Here is a 16,505-nt window from a genome sequence, read left to right as displayed (position 1 = left end):
ATGTTAGCCACCATATATGCTAGTCGCTTGCTGCAGCTCCACATCATACCTTTACCTTACCTATAAGCTTAAATAGTCTTGATCGCGAGGGTGTGAGATTGCTGAGTCCCCGTGACTCACAGTTTACTTCCAAAAACCAAATGCAGGGACCGATGATTCCGCTCTAGATGATATGACCGAGCTCAAGTGGGAGTTCAATGAAGGCTCTCACCGTTACTACGTGTCTTTCCCAGATGATCAGTAGTGGTGCCCAGTTGGGGCGATCAGGGACTTTGTCGCATTTGGGGGTTGATCTTTATTTTGGTTCCGTAGTCGGACCTTGAGTGATTGGATGAATGTAATGACTTATTTATGATATTTGTGTGACGTGGCGAGTGTAAGACAACTATGTACCTTTCCCCTTTTATTTATGTACATGGGTTGTTTGCGAAGATTACCTCACTTGCGATATTGCTTTCAATGCGGTTATGTCTCTAAGTCGTGCTTCGACACGTGGGAGATATAGTCGCATCGAGGGCGTTACAGGTAGCTATATTATTTAATTTAGTAAAATGTGCCACAACAGTTTCAGATTCATAGCCATCGAAAGGATCAGATTCAACCAAAGTAATTAACTCAGGATCAACTGAGAAATCATAATCCTTATCAGTAACAAAGATAGGTGGAGTAGCATAAGCAGGATCATATTTCATTCTAGCATTCAGAGTTTTTTCTTTAAGCTCAGCTAATAACTTCTTAAGATCACTTCTATCATCACAAGCAAGAAAGTCTCTAGCAGTTTCTTCATCCATAACATAGCCCTCAGAAACAACTGGCAATTCATATCTAGGGGGGGAATCTTCATCATCACTTTCATCAATATTATCAGTTTCAATAATTTCATTCTCCCTAGCCTAGCAAGTTGTTCATCAAGAAATTCACCTAGTGGCACAGTAGTATCAAGCATAGAAGTAGTTTCATTATAAGTATCATGCATAGCAGAAGTGGCATCATCAATCAAATGTGACATATCAGAGTCAATAGCAGAAGCAGGTTTTGGTGTCGCAAGCTTACTCAAAACAGAAGGTGAATCAAGTGCAGAGCTAGATGGCAGTTCCTTACCTCCCCTCGTAGTTGAGGGATAGATCTTGTTTCTTTGATCTTTCAAGTTCTTCATAATGATAAGTAGATATAAATCCCAAGTGACTCAAAGAATAGAGCTATGCTCGCCGGCAACGGCGCCAGAAAATAGTCTTGATAACCCAAATTTATTGATTCGACACAAGGGGAGTCAAAGAATATTCTCAAGTATTAGTAGCTGAGTTGTCAATTCAACCACACCTGGATAACTTAATATCTGTAGCAAAGTATTTAGTAGCAAAGTAATATGATAGTAGTGATAACGATAGCAAAAGGTAACGATGGCAAAAGTAATATTTTTGGGTTTTGTAGTGATTGTAACAGTAGCAGCGGGAAAGTAAATAAGCGAAGAACAATATATGAAAAGCTTGTAGACATTGGATCGGTGATAGAGAATTATGCCGGATGCGATCGATCATGTAACAGTCATAACCTAGGGTGACACAGAACTAGCTCCAGTTCATCAATGTAATGTAGGCATGTATTCCGAATATAGTCATACGTGCTTATGGAAAAGAACTTGCATGACATCTTTTGTCCTACCCTCCCGTGGCAGCGGGGTCCTATTGGAAACTAAGGGATATTAAGGCCTCCTTTTAATAGAGTATCGGACCAAAGCATTAACACATAGTGAATACATGAACTCCTCAAACTACGGTCATCACCAGTAAGTATCCCGATTATTGTCACTTCGGGGTTAACGGATCATAACACATAATAGGTGACGATAGACTTGCAAGATAGGATTAAGAACTCTCATATATTGGTGAAAACATAATAGGTTCAAATCTAAATCATGGTACTCGGTCCCTAGTGACAAGCATTAAGCATAGCAAAGTCATAGCAACATCAATCTCATAACATAGTGGATACTAGGGATCAAACCCTAACAAAACTAACTCGATTACATGATAAATCTCATCCAACCCATCACCGTCCAGCAAGCCTACGTTGGAATTACTCACGCATGGCGGTGAGCATCATGAAATTGGTGATGGAGGAAGGTTGATGATGACGATGGCGACGGATTCCCCTCTCCGGAGCCCGAACGGACTAAAGATCAGCCCTCCCGAGAGAGTTTAGAGCTTGATGGCGGCTCCATATCGTAAAACACGATGAATCCTTCTCTCTAATTATTTTTCTCCCCAAAAGTGAATATATGGAGTCAAGGTTGAGGTCGGTGGAGCGTCAGGGGGCCCACGAGGCAAGGGGCGTGCCCAGGGGGTAGGGCGCCCCCCCCCCACCCTCGTGGACAGATGGAGGCCCCCCTGATGTGGATTCTTCTTCCAGTATTTTTTATATATTCCAAAATAATTCTCCGTTGATTTTCAAGTCATTTCGAGAACTTTTATTTCTGCACAAAAATAACACCATGGCAATTCTGCTGCAAACAGCGTCAGTCTGGGTTAGTTCTATTCAAATCATGCAAGTTAGAGTCCAAAACAAGGGCAAAAGTGTTTGGAAAAAGTAGATACAACGGAGACGTGTCAATTACCACTACCATCCAAGTGCAGTATCAGGACCAGTCATGCAAACGATACCTACTAGTTTACTTATGTAACTGTAATTATCAGGGAACTCTGTGAATCATCCCCACTTGCTTGCATCTGCTACACTACTCTACAGGATTTTCTAGGGAAGCAGTTACCCACAACAATTGAACTACATCTTTCTAGAGAATTGTGGTACAAGAGGCCTTTCATGCAAGGCTTCCTATACACTCACTTACCTTTGGGAACAGAACTAAAACGTATTCGGCTTCATTCACTACTACATGTTGTTCGCTCCACATTTGCTCATCCGGGCTTGGGACTGGCAAAGCCAGTGTTAAACTACAAAACTACTAAACACAAAAGAATTAGCAAACACTACAACCAATCATTCAGATAAGCAACAAGCCACACAATCAACCAAAGGGAGCATTGGCACGACACATGATTGGCAATAAATATTCACGCAACGTTTTCACAAGATCATAACACAGACATGGTTCAAAGTCGCATGGAAACACCATTGAAATCATGGACACCGCTCACAAGAGCACAACAAAGATTCAAATTACACAGGAACAAAGAGCATCACACATAATGGGGATTAAAAACCGAACACACAGCAGAAGTACTAAAGACCCAACGAGGAGCCACGGCATTGAAGACAAAGTAGTCGACAGCGTCTAATCCATATGGAACACACAACATGGACAACCTGCTGAAATGAAATTATAGGTGAATCAAAGAATTGAGACACACAACATGGACAGCCTGCTGCATCTAGGAAATGAAGAAGCTCAATCTTTACCTAATAATAAAGCAAATTGAGTTTCTTTTGTCCGTCATGGCATTTTTCAGAAAAGTCCCTCTATTTCAGAGAATTCAACTCGCAGCCCTGTTTTAAGTTAAAACGAATCGTTATTCTCGTATTTTACATAAAAATCCCTGGCTTTTCTTGAAATCAACCCGCCGTCCGGATTTAAGTCACACCCGAACCGTTATTTTACATTTTTCGAAACCCCCCTGATGTTTTAGGTAATTCATTCGCGGATCATATTTAAGTCATACAAATGCTTTTTAAAACCATCCATATCTTTTAAACCGTAACTCCGATTTGAACATGTTATATACGAAATTTGATTAGAAAAATATGTAGAATGTGAATATGAGATTATTTTTACCTGTTAAGTATTTTTAAATATTGTTTTGGAATATATTTGAGTCAAACCAAATGATTTTCTAAATTATTTGTATCTTTTAAACCGTAACTTCGATTTTAACATATTATATATGAAATTTTATTAGAAAAATGGGTGGAATCTAAATATGATGTTAATTTTACCTGTTAAATATTTTTAAAATATTGTTATGGAAGCAAACTTATAATTTATAGTGCAAGATTCGTTTTTTTCATACCGGCGGCGATCTGGATTGCAAATAAATACCCCACTATAACCATATATGGAAAAGAAAACATCGATAACTACACATGCATACCTCTGAAAAATGTCACAGGGAAAAACAACAGATTTCTCGTCGCGAGAGAGAAAGCGAGCGAGAGAGAGAGGGAGAGAGACGCCTTAAGATTAACCATATTCAACACACGTTTTTGTTGTTTTGTGTGAACACCAAGGCCATCGCCGGCGAGGGTGAGAAGGAGGATAAGCGGCAACACAAATATGATGCCCCGCAAAAATAAAGGAGATGGACCTATTGTGGTCTTGAGTAATGGTTGTTGAGTTAAGAGCGTGTGTTATGTTTTCTCTCCCGTTGCGACGCACGGGCTCTTTTGCTAGTATAAGTAAAACTGCATTTATGAACTACCTGATTGTTCAAAAGTAGCTAGTCCTGTTAAGTAGCTAGATAATTGTTGCTGCAGGGCACATACTCATACACTGAGCTGCTGCAGTCTGGTACAATGTAATCACATCACTCGTCTAAAAAAACTGGCTTCAGTGATGTTCTAGAACAAAATGACACTGAAACACTAGCTTCAGTGATGTTCTAGGTACAAAATGGTACTCAGGTACAGAGAACTTCCGCAAGAGTTCCAACACACAAAAACTAGCAGTAAAATCACCATTGGAATGAATAAAATGTATGAAAACTGCTGCACACAAAGGCATTTATCTCTAAACTATATACGCTAACCATATCTTACAACAGATAATCAATTCAGAAACACAAGAAATGCAAGTGAAAATAGAGGGGAAAACGGGCGGCGTCTTTAAAAAGGTGCACAACAAAACCATTTATCATGTACAGAAACTAAACACTACATCAGCTAGATTTCAAGTCTTGCATGCACAAAACTAATTAACAAGCTAACCATCTAAGTAAACTAGAGTGCCATCAACCGCAAAATTCAGAAGGTGAATATATATAAGATAAAAAGGAGGTAAATACAGCTCCCTCCACATTTTCACATCCAGGCTTGGGACCGGCAAAGGCAGTGTTAAACCACACTAACACCAATCATTCAGCAAAGCATACAGGCCACACCATCAAGCAAATGCAATATTCACACAAACACAAACACACACACACAGTCACATACACACAAGCAAATGCAACATTCACACACACATATACAGAGTCACACACAGTCAGACATACACATAGTCAGGCACAGAGTCAGACATACACACAGTCACACACAGAGTCAGACACACACAGCGGAGCGCTTGCACACAAGAAACAGAGATAGATAGGGGCACATCACATGCACATAGTCACACACACAATGGAGCGCTTGCACACAAGAAACAGAAAGAAATAGACATAGATTGGGGCACAAACAGAAAGCTAATACATGCAAGAACAAAGTAAATTCAGAAAGCTATAAAAAATTCCAGAATCTGAATGAGTAAACTTATTTCTCTAGAGGGGTGAGGGTGATTTAGATCTTCGTTCCTGAAAATAAGAAGCTAGTCAGAGGCTGATTAAGTGATAATCATAACAGCATAAGTAATTATTCATGTGTGTGTATCGAAGTTATCAAGAAATCAAGGATTCGGTACAAAACAAGTCAAACAAACTGATCAAAATTCATACTCTTGACCATTTGAAAGGATAGAAACTTACCGATGATTCTGTGTATCTTGCAACTCCAATAATTCAACTGGTTTGTCGTCTTTGACTTTAGCTATAGGTGAGAAGAACTAAGAACAAATAGAAGTTACACAAATAGAAGTACACAAATGGAAGTAACCAGTGTGTTTCAAATTAGCAAACATCCACGTTTGTCTTGCACGGAGGGGGGAAATGCATTCAGCAAACCATAAAAATAGAACAATCAGAAGAATACCTCTCTCAACATTGCTTGCCTATACATCCAGATCCAGGACCTTGCAATGAGACCATTTTGTTGGTCCATACTTGCTTACAAGATCAATAATTTTGTCATCTTCCTGTAGAAAAAATATCATAAATATAACTATAAAATGTGCAAAAGCTTTTTTTCTCTAGCAAAGTCAGGAGTGCAGTGACAAACCTCTTGAGTCCAAGGACCTTTGAACAATCAGAAGAACCTTTTGCCATGGATGCAAACATTGTACCTCTGTCCTATCCGGAAATAGCTCAGCTACACAGGTAGATACCGACACAATATGTGAGCTCATCACGCTTGCATATAAAGAACAACGTCCAAAGAAGTATGGCGTTACTATATAACTAGCTAAAATGTGGGATATGCATTCATAAGGTTACCATTACCAGCCGTGAGATAAACATTGTGTAAAATATAGGAAGGAGTTAAATTCGAGAGGGATTATCATCCAAACACATACCAGGATGGTGAGTGATCCACGGCTTCAGTTCAACCACCAGAAGCACACCATCCGAACAACCATAAAAATCAAATTAGCCATCATGAAAACATCCATCCACCCCTGGATTCTACATATACATCATTCTGAGCACAAACATCATACTTGGCTAAATAAATGCTCTGGGACTACAGGCATCAGCATCGCAAAATGTAAAGAACGTCAATATACCTGCGCTATATATGCCAACTCAACCCATCAGTGTCCTTAGCAACACAATAAAGAGCAAATATGATATGTCCAGATCCAAATGTCTATGCCTTAAATACTTGGAAAAGTGTTATTCAAGTGACTGGACAGCAGTAATACAAAAAATGAATATGATATCCACATAAGACATAATCAGAAAAAAGTTCAGAAAAAAGAATAGTGCTAGGTCTACCAATACCAAAGTTAGATACCGGTCAACAAACAGCAGTCAATCAATCAACAAACAACATTCAATCAATCAATCAATCTTAACAACCATAAACAAACAATAATCAATCATGCCATATAAACATATCATAGCTAGTGTACTAACACAGAAGTGATCAATATTCCTACCTTCCACAACAGATTTGAATCAGTGAACTACAGAAGGGAACAAAGAACAGTAGAAATGGAGTGTTGTCAACACCATGATAAACATGATTATTGATTAGAAAAAGAAGGGAAAACAAACAGGGAAAAGGGTTTTTTGATGAGTGGATGCATTGGATATGAAAACAAACAGGGAAAACATGATTATAATAAATAAGATAGGCATTGGATGTCAAATCGGCAACACAAAGAAGTGGAAACCAAGCAGATTGTTACAAGAGTCAAACTTTTCTTCTCAGCCTATCATCCTAATTTATTAGCAGGAGAGAAGCCTCATATCATAGTACCCACGGCCTACATGGTTTGCACCCCTGAACACACATCACCATATATGGGAACATAAGCAAAGCATGATAACAAGAAACCAATTGAAAAGAACACCATCAAAACAACTGTAACAGACAAGAACAAGATTCTCTGCATCTACGATGGGAGACAGGTGATGGAACAGAGGAACCAATTTGACACTGCTTCAATTTTGAAACCAGAACCAATCGTTCCTACAACCGTCGCCCCAACGCGAACACAAAATGCAGGATCGTCATATAACAGAAGCGCACGCACAAGTTTCTCAAACAGAAATGCTGGAATCATCGCTCCACCGTGAACACGAAACGCAGGATCATCAGATAACAAAAGCGCACGCATTTCTCGAACAAACTTGTTAGTTCGCAAACCAGACGGTGATCCAAACGGTGGAGACCCCTGACGAGACGGCCCCAAGAACATGCAAGAGCATCAGGGCGACAGCGAGGACGACCAAAATCATATCAGAAGCGCTTCTAAACGGGTGACGGTGAGGACGAGCAAATCAAACCAGACACTAACATCATACAACTTTAGAAAGGAACACACCCGTACCATAACACTGACCTCATACAACTTCAGAAAGGAATCAGTAAGTTTATAGCAAGGAAGGATGCATTTTAAAGCTTAAATCACATGCTACCAAATTATGTGAAGATTCACTATTCGATTAGGACAGTAACCTAAGCTGTGTAATTTCTATCGACACTCGTAATGCAAACAATACAAAGAAGGTAACTGCAGCTCCCTCCACATTTTCACATCCGGGCTTGGGACCGGCAAAGGCAGTGTTAGGCCCCGACAATATAAACACACAAGTTATACAACCAATCATTCAACAAAGCATACAAGACACACCATCAAGCAAATGCAATATTCACACACAGAGAGTCAAGCACACACACAGTCAAGCCACACACAGTCACGCACACAGTCAAGCCACACACATACAGAGTCAAGCACACAGAGTCACACACACATAAAGGAGCGCTTGCACACAAGAAACAGACATAGATAGGGGCACAAACAGAAATCTAATACATGCAAGACCGAAGTAAACTCAAAAAGCTATAAAGAATTCCAGAACTTGAATTTGTAAACTAATCTCTCTAGAGGGGTTAGGGTGATTCAGATCTTCGTTCCTAAAAATAGGAAGCTAGTTAGAGGCTGATTAAGTGATTATATTCATCACTACCCACAAGTTTGTAGGCACAGTGACGCATGCTTATTTATTTAGAATTTAGTTTGCAATTCAAAATATCATGAGCGTACGCATATGGACATAAAAGAAATGTTAAATGTATTCTTGTTCTACTTACTAGAGAAAGGAAGGCATGTAACATGAGCAACATTCTTATAGAAATTCTGGCTAAGGTAAGAGTAGCCTTCAACACTGATTCATTTGTAGTGCTAGTAGATTCAGCCTGCAGGGCAGAGAAACAATGTCAGTACAAATCACCAGGCAAACCAACCTTCTTACTTGTTGGGTCCAAATCAAGGAATTCTAGCTACCAAATAATTCAAGGTGGATGCAAGATGAAACACCCCCAAACATCAGCCTCACTGGTTCACACCAGCTTATAAACTCACGTATTGCGTTTATATTATACAGAATAAACAAACCAGCCTACCACCAGTCAAGTTCGAAATAATGTACTGATTAACCAAGCTTATGATGACTTTCCAACAGTTCAAAAGTGAACTGCACTCTAGTGTTTATTCCATTTGTAAGTAGAACATGATGCAAGCAAAAACCCTAAAAGCATAATTAATTCACTGGCCTAATGTATGTAAAGCATCCACTTTTCACATATTGGGAATATGCACTAATGCCAATTGCCATTATTCCCTTTATGTTCAGAACAAGGGCGTTGATATTTATAGGTAGTTCCTGTTTTTCATATTATACGTACTGGGCCATGTATTCTAAAATTGAAAAGAACCACCAAAGAATGGTTAATGTAGGCAACAGATGAAGGCAGGTTAACTCACCAGGTGACGTGGATCAGCAAGCATGGGAAAGAGGCCTCTAACTATGAGTGATTGTCTTGCCTGCAGGAATATAATGCAACAAATATGAGTTATAACTGGCACACTGCCAAACACCAGAGACAAGTCTTGGTCCAACATAAGCGATATTGGTTCTTATCGGGCAAAATTCTTTAGTACTCCCTCCGTCCCGAATTACTTATCTTAGATTTGTCTAGATAGGGATGTATTAGACACGTGGTAATACATGTTAATTAGTGAGTCTAGTTGAACACCACACTGTTTCTCATCAGGGTAAATTCTATAGTACATTAGTGAGTGCAGCTGAACAACATAGTCCCAATCTTTCTGTTTGTTAGGCACATGCTATTTTTAGATCAACGATTTGGCCAATGGAATATGAGGTATGCTACAAAAGGTACACCATGACAAACCTATTTCAAATACAAATTTCAATGGTATACTTCAGCATATAATATGTATTTCGTTGGTCAAACTGATGATCTAGAAATACGTCCCTTATAAACTGAAACAGAGGTAGTAGGAATTATGCACCATGTAAAAATAAAGGAGCAATACATATCATCATTCTTTTGCTGAGAGAAAAGAAGGATGTTGTATCAAGGCAAAACCATGAAGGTTAAATGCTAAATGAATTTTCTAGCATTACATGGAAAATACTTATATATTGTTCCTCTGTATTGAGTTGCGTGATTGTGCAAGTTTCAGTGTTAGATTTGTCATTAACAAAACTATAGCCTTAAGTTATCTTTCAAAGTTTGAAGATCAGCATGCTAGTTCTGAATCATTATTACCTATATATAGCACACACAGGAGGTACTAAAAAGGTTAGAAGGAAAAAGGTTGTTCACATACTTCAAATGTGCCTGTGAAGCTCCACTTCAATTGATTTGTTTTCAGACGAGGAATGGCATGGTGGGCCTGTACTTGGCAATTAGCCTGTACTCAATACAGCATAATATATGAATCAATTTCCATTAAACTACAAGATGAGGTGAAGCGCCTATAAGAAGAAATACTCTTTTTATTTCTCTTTCTACCTTGCAGCCCTCCCAGATGAGGTCAAGCAAATGATGACCGAAGCCTTAACTTTGATAGCAGCCGCACCTAGCAAATAGGTAGTGAACTATTTCAAACTTATAAACCCAAGTGTCATAGCCTGATATTCAATCAATGGAAGACAGAAATTGTTCCCCTGTAAACACTACCAAAAGGTTGGAAAATGAGAAGAAACAAAATACGCACTGTAGACGAAGCAATAGACTCCAAGTGGGTCATGGGTTCTCCCACGTATTTCATGGTTCGCTTGAAGTACAAATCCTGGTTGAAGACCTTCTCAGCCTGTGAAACAATTCATGATCACCAAATATAAAGAGAGAAAAGGCAGGAGGGAGTGAATTTCCATCAGATTCCATTAGAGTGCCAAAGATATACTTGTTGACATTTAGGGGCTGTTCCAAAGAATGGTATTTATTTGTAACATTTTAGTATTGAAGTCTGATTTGAACTACAAATGGGAACCTATCAACAAATGCCTCCCAAACACTCATGTTTATCAAGAGAACGTAGAACTCCAAAAGAAAGCTCACCTCAGCACAAATTCTGCCTACTGTTGAAATAGTCTCAACTGGATACAACCCACGGCAAGTCTCAGCACCAAGGAGAATGTCATCACTACCTGAACAAAACAATTATGATTCATGTTACAGCTTGTGTAATTATAGTTTGTTTGGGTGTAGTAAAGAGCAATTGTACAGGATCACCAAAGTATAAGATATCTGCAAGAGGCAAAAACTAACTGTCCAGCACCGCATTTGCCACATCAGTTGAAATAAGAACACCTAAAGAACAAAACAAAGTAGTACTCAATTGAGAAAAATACATGTTAATTTTGGCTAAAATCGGAGTTTGGCTAAGATCAGCTAACTTTGAGAGGAACTCCCGTGCCTATTACAGGAAAAATACTATCAACGTTAGGAACATTTTCCCAAAGTATGAAGTGCCCAAACATGTGATACTATTCAACAAAATATCAATATAAAAAAATTCAATCTGTTGGGAAAGATGGCACTGTGAAGTAGTACACTCTAAATATCGACATAATGAGTTACTTACTTGCCACACATCTTCTGCATGCCTTGTATAAGAAAGAGAGAGGAAGTCAATCTTGTTTGGAGCACCGCATTTTTTCATAACCTGAAAGTGGTGCATGCTCATATAGTCATATAATGGGTTACAGCAAGGAGCTCCAGTTTTACGGAAAAAAATAGCATGCAAAGTCTAGTCGCCAAGTTAATACAAGGAGCAACAGAGATTCTTGGGAGGAGTTCCTTACATCTTTATGCTCATCCGACAGTGTGGGCACGTTGATATGGATCTGGGAGCAGTGCAATGTGAAGACATAATCACAAAAAAGTTCAGAAAAAAGAATAGTCAGTCTACACTAAACAAGTAATAGGTGTATTACCTATGGTGAGGAACTACCAATACCAAGTTAGCATAAATGATTATTCGTCAAGATACGAGTTCACACTCGACAAATAGCAATCAATCGCGCCATATAAAATGTACCATCTCAAGGCAAACTTGTAAGAGATATGCTTAATAAGTTGAATAAAACACACCATAGCTAGTATACTAACACAGAAGTGATATCAATATTCATACCTTCCACATCAGATTTGAATAACTGAACTTCAAAAGGGAACAAGGAATAGTAATACCAAAAAAATTCACCTCAACGAACAACAATCCACCTCAAGGCTCAAACAACAATCCATTGGCCTACATGGTTTGTACCTTCTCAAGGCAATCAATCAAACAACAAACAACAATCCATCTCAAGGCAATCAATCAAACAACAAACAACAATCCACGTCAAGGCAATCAATCAAACAACAAACAACAATCCATCTCAAGGCAATCAATCAAACAACAAACAACAATCCATCTCAAGGCAATCAATCAAACAACAAACAACAATCAATCAATCGTGCCATATGGGAACATAAGAAAAGAGTGATAACAATAAACCAATTGAAAAGAACACCATCAGAACAACCGCAACGGACAGAACAAGATTCTCTGCATCTAGGATGGGAGCACACACGCCTGCCGAAAGCGAGACCAGCACACAACCGCAATGTTGAGACCTGCATCTAGGTGGGACAAGAATCGACAGAGGGCCAATAATCCACCTTGTATTAACGGACCCTGGAACTAGAGTATCACAAGGGCGCATGCATTTGAGATCTGAAAATAACCGACAAACAACATAGGTGATGGAACAGAGGAACCGATCTGACACTGCTCCAATTTCGAAACCAGAACTGATGATTCCTGCAACCATCGCCGGGCGCGAACACGAAACGCATGATCATGAAATAACAGAAGCGCGCGCACAAGTAAACACAGGAACCATCGGTCACCGTGAACACAAAACGTGGGAACAGAAGTTTCTCAAACAGACTTGTTAGTTTGCAAACTAGACCGACCGACTGCTCGCTCGCCCACTTCCTCCCAGAGTCGCAGGGACGGAGACCCCCGACGAGACGGCCCCAAGAACACATGAAAGCATCGGGGCGACAGCGAGGACGACAAAATCATATCACAAGCGACTCTAGACTGACGAGGAGAATGAGTAAATCAAACCAGACACGATTTTCTATCTAAACGGACGAATCGAGGACGAGGAAAATCAGTCGAATCATACGCGCTTCAAGACAGACGAATCGAGAACGAGCAAAATGACAAATCAGGCGCGATTCTTCTAATCTAAACGGATGAATCGAGCGGGGACGAGCAACATAAAGTCAGAGGCGAGAGGAGAGGGAATCGGGGACGAATTGCCTCACCAGACGCGAGAGGAGGAGAGGCACGAACCGAGGACGAATTGCCTCAACAGATGCGAGAGGAGGAGAGGTAAGCCATTCATACCTAAAAAATATATGTTTCAAGTTGGCAACATCGGTTGTCTCTCATCAGTTCCAAGCAGATGGCTAGCCTGAAATGACATGAGCAACTTAAAATGTGAGTGTGATGTAAATGATGTTTCTATTATTCTTGAAGCAAGAAAAGTAACTTACATCATCAGCAGCACCGGCAGTCATATTTGCAAATGAAGATTTAGATGACCTGTTATGTAATAGGCATCATAGAAATCAGTTTATGATCATAACAGCATAAGTAATTATTCATGTGTATATATCAAAGTTATCAAGAAATCAAGGATTCGGTATAAAACAAGTCAGACAAACTGATCAAAATTTAAACTCTGACCATTTGAAAGCATAGAAACTTACCGATGATTTGTAGTCCTGCAACTCCAATAAGTCACCTGGTTTGTCGTCTTTGACTTTAGCTATAGGTGAGAAGAACTAAGAACAAATAAAGTACACAAATGGAAGTAACCAGTGTGTTTCGAAATTAACAAACATCCCACCCAGGGGGGAATGCATTTCAGCAAACCATAAAAATAGAACAATCAAAAGAATACCTCTCTCGACATTGCTTGCCTATACATCCACCCATGACGTACTTCTGTGTCCAGGCACACTCATACTTGGCCCAATCAGTCTTGTACATGTGAGAAATCTCAGGCACCAGAGATCATTGGGATTGGGGTCCGTCAGCAACGAACAGATTGACAGGAGGACCTGTTAACAGAGACGGGTAAATATTAGAGAAACATAAATGAAGATTTTTTGTGAGATTAATTTGCTGAAGGAACCAAGCTTATATCAGCAACAAGCTTTAAGCAAAAAAATGGAACAACCAAGCTAGGAATGCAGATCATTACCTTTGAGATGGTCAAAGTCAGGCTCCACTGTTCCTTGAGAATGTCGAGGCAAATGCTGCCGTTGCTATTGATGTTTGGGTGGAACACCTTGGTGCGGAAAGAGACCTGAAATATGTTCATGTCTGAATGTCAGAAAAAAATAGATAAGATAGCAAGCAGCAGCAAACTAATTGTTTGAGGACCCCTAAGACATTTGTGTAACAGCAATTCCAATATCATTACAAAGGTTAGCTCGGTACACCAGAAATTACCTTCGGGGGCTTGAAGGGATAATCCAGTGGGAAATGGATGTTCACCAAAAATAGACCACCAGTAAACAGGCTGTCCGAGGGTCCCATGATAGTGGCCTGCCAGTGGAACATGTCCTCACTTACAGGACCTGCCTGAATAAAAGGAAAGTAATACAGTATTATGCAACAGTCAGACAAGCATTTGTATGAAGCCAGTCAAGTATGAGTAAGAAACAAGTCATATTTGTTGTGAGATCAAACAGCAGCCAGCTTTAGTTATGTGTGAACAAGTTCAGAATTAGGCATGAAATTATATTATCAAGGTTATCCATCATATACGCGTCCAGTAAAATGATTAGAATAATTCAAAGTTCATTGATCTTCATTTCAAGAGGTTAGTGCAACCAAATGTTGTATGAAAAAACATCAAGTCACCCAGGAGGCCAGGACATCCACTGAAGCCACTTATTCTCCACAAAAACACAGAACATCAGGTTTACACATATTATGAATGCTAAAGTTGTTTCAGTAATTATATTTCTTCCTGTATGCATTGATAGACCAAGGAAAACAGGTGACCATTACAACCTCACCTACTAAAACATAGGCCACTATTGATGATTCTCTCTATTGGTTAGGATGGTACCGTTCATGTTTCTCAAATCAGATTTACACAACATTAACAATGGTAAAGTTGCTTCAGTAATTATATTTCTTCCAGTATGCATTGATAAACCAAGGAAAGCAGGTGATCATTGCAACCTACTAAAACAGAGGTCACTTTTGACAATTCTCTCTATTGATCAGGTTAGTACTGTTCGTGTTTCTCAAATCAGATTTAAACAACATTACCATAAAGTTGCTTCAGTAATTATATTTATTCCAGTATGCGTTAATAGACTAAGGAAGACAGGTGACCATTGCCACCTCACCTCCTAAAACATAGTTCACTCTCAAAAATTATCCCTATTGATTTGGTTGGTACTATTTATGTTTCTTAAATAGTCTAGTCCATGCCTAACAGATTAGATTGGTACTGTTTATGTTTCTTAAATAGTGCTAGTCATGCCTAACTGTCCATATAAATTGTGAAGTCCTTGGCAATTTTAATTTCTTTTGGTTATGGCAGTTAAGATAACATATAGTGCTACAGGGTGGTGCATGTTCTGCCCATGTGGTACTGACTGTAAACTGTAATAAGGTTGGCATACTTTATAACCTAACAAAACAAAATCCAAGGGTTTTTTAATGACCTGCTCAGAAGATACATCACACACTTAACATGAGTCAATCATAATTGTAGTCCATGTACAGTTCATAAGCAGTGCGAGAGCACAACAAACCTAAAAGCACTGCGAGAGCACAACTAAATAATCGACAACCTAACCCCCATGACCAGTAACAACAGTTAACAACCAGACCACGCCAACGGCGCGCTCATCCAGACACAACCCAATTCGGGGCAAACGGAATCAAACGGGGCAGAGGGGAAATCACCTGCGCTGAGGTGGGAGGGTCCTTCTGCAGGTCCTTGCAGTGAGATCATTTTGTTGGTCCATACTTGCTTACAAGATCAATAATTTTGTCATCTTCCTGTATAAAAATATCATAATCATAAATACAACTATAAAATGTGCAAAACATATTAATTTTTTTTCGAGCAAAGTCAGGAGTGCAGTGCCAAACCTCTTGAGTCCAAGGACCTTTGATGAGTTCAGGGTTAAGAACCTTCTGCCATGGATGTAAATATTGTACCTCTGCCCTATCCAGAAAGAGCTCAGCTGCGTTAGGTAGATACCGACACAATATGTGAGCTCACCACACTTTCATATACAAAACGTCATCCAAGGAAGTATGGTGTTACTATATAACTAGCTAAAATGTGGGATATGCATTCATAAGTTTACCATTACTAGCCATGAGATAAACATTGTGTAAAATATAGGAACGATTTAAATTCGAGAGGGATTATCATCCAAAGACATACCAGGTTGATGAGCGATCCACGACTTTAGTTAAACCACCAGAAGCACACCATCAGAACAACGATAATGAATCAAATTAGCCATCATGAAAACATCCATGCAAATATCAGGTAAATGAATGCTTTGGGACTACAGGCATCAGCATCGCAAAATGTAAA

General features: G+C 39.4%; 1 pseudogene; it reads right to left on the bottom strand.

Moving 5' to 3' along the window:
• Nucleotides 1-13,675: 13,675 nt before the first annotated feature.
• Nucleotides 13,676-16,124, bottom strand: LOC125531926 (annotated as a pseudogene).
• Nucleotides 16,125-16,505: the final 381 nt, after the last annotated feature.

This window comes from Triticum urartu, unplaced genomic scaffold (genome assembly GCF_003073215.2).
Source record: "Triticum urartu cultivar G1812 unplaced genomic scaffold, Tu2.1 TuUngrouped_contig_8429, whole genome shotgun sequence".
NCBI lineage: Eukaryota > Viridiplantae > Streptophyta > Magnoliopsida > Poales > Poaceae > Triticum > Triticum urartu.
This window is presented reverse-complemented; position numbering and strand designations above follow the sequence as displayed.